Source organism: Apium graveolens, chromosome 7 (assembly GCF_009905375.1).
Source record: "Apium graveolens cultivar Ventura chromosome 7, ASM990537v1, whole genome shotgun sequence".
Lineage (NCBI taxonomy): Eukaryota > Viridiplantae > Streptophyta > Magnoliopsida > Apiales > Apiaceae > Apium > Apium graveolens.
The window spans coordinates 5,495,920-5,497,888 of NC_133653.1; the positions used below are offsets into that span (position 1 = coordinate 5,495,920).

Sequence of the window (1,969 nt, forward strand, 5' to 3'; positions counted from 1 at the left end):
ATAAATTAAGACATGACATGTATTTAGTAAATAATGTAATATGTTTTCAAGTAATCGTCTTGTTAAAATCTACAATATTATATATAAGAATTAATTAACAATGTCAAATAATAAAGCTCACACTAATACGAAAAACAAGCAAATAAAGTTTATAATGCGTGTTTATTCGATAAAAAATATATTGTTAGAACGTATACATAATATAATTTTAAGAAAATAAAATGTTATATTTTAGTTATTTGACCAAATTTACAGCAAAAAATCAAATAAGTCAACAATTATGGTATAAATGTAATAGTGTTATATGTACACATAATTCATAAATTAATTCATTTTTTTATTTAGACCAACATATTTAGGTTTATTTCTAACTTGACATCATAATATACTCGATTTTAAAAAAAATCAAAATTTGTCCAATTTTCTAAAAAAATGAAAAAGTCGCAGAGAAAACCTGACAATCATTATCTATCCGAATTATAAGAATTCAATTCGTGGGAACACGATTGTTTTTGCTTCAAATGTGGTCGAAGTTATTCAAACTTCAGCTTCTCATTCTCCCAAAATTCTAAATTTTCAATATTATAAAATTTGAGAACCATCCTCACAAAATTCTAAAACTTTATACGTGAAATTCCGATATTGCTGAAAATAGCCCGTGCCTCGCACAGGCTATTATGATAGTTATTTATTTAATTACAAAAATTCATTATATAATCATATAAAAACATACTTTATAACTATTTATATGTAAGTTGACTTGGGAATATGATATCCATTATAAATAGTGAACATCTAATATAACAAATAAGGTACAGTTGGTTGTTGGTTGTGAGTGAATAAGTTGTTTTTTGTAACGTTACGTAAAACTAATGCATGTTAGTCAAATATCATTTTTATAAATATGAAAAATGTGAGAAATATGTATATTTTTTATTTTTTAAGAGATTTGATTGCGGATATGATCATATCCATTATGAATAATAAAGGGGCATATTAGATATGGAACAAAATATAGTTGGTTGTAAAATATGGGTGAAAGAATTATTCTTTATAGTCTCGCATTAAAATCGTGCATAATCATTCTTCAAATAATATCTTGCTTACTTACAAGCACAACCAACAACCAACCATATTGCTACCTAAATGCATATTTATATTGTAAAAGACAACTGACTGCAAAAATTTCTTAAAATTTTCAAAATTCCACTACTCACTTGTGTCATGTATATAAACAAGAGGAAATGTGTTATTATCTCCTTCAATATATGCATATAGTAATAACAAGTCTTGCATACAAACTACTCAATAAAAATGACATTTTCAAAAATCATTTGTTATGGCGTCTTGTTAATGTTTATCTCAACTTTCTATATTCAATCGGAGGGTGCAGTAAGTAGGATTCCAGCTCTGGATCAAGTGGCATATACTGCTCATTCTTTCCGTAAGATAGTTATATCTTGACATGTTATTGTGATTCTAATATTTAAAAGTTTTTATGACCGAAAATTTTGATGCACGATTTTTATTTTGTATTTATCAATTATAGAATTTTAAAATATTATATTCAAAAAATATATTTATTAAATATAATATATTTAATGACCTAAATATTATATTATATTGTATTAAAGTAAATAAAAAAATTAAAAATTAAATAATCATAATTTAATTGATTTGAATGATTTGATTCAAAAAATATGTAATTAGCAACAAGATAATTTATCAAGTTATTACAAGTATCTAAAGAATTGTAAAATGTTTTGTGCAGGAACATCGTGTCCTACTTGCCCTACCTATCAATGTTGTTGGTGGATATTTTGTTGCCAAGAAAAAGATATAAATGACAAAAATTTGACACCACTTCAAACCATCATTAATGGACAAGAATAAAGTTTTGTAATTCAATCATTCATGAGCGTATATTGTAATGTCCAACAATTAATACAATAACTTTTACTATTGGCCA

At 24.9% G+C, this 1,969-nt stretch overlaps 1 long non-coding RNA gene across 1 annotated transcript; it reads left to right on the plus strand.

Annotated features, from left to right (window-relative positions):
- The first annotated feature begins 1,281 nt into the window (after nt 1-1,281).
- On the plus strand, nt 1,282-1,969 carry LOC141670985 (uncharacterized). The gene is made up of 2 exons (XR_012554879.1): nt 1,282-1,444; nt 1,772-1,969. It is a non-coding gene; the product is annotated as an uncharacterized LOC141670985 (long non-coding RNA).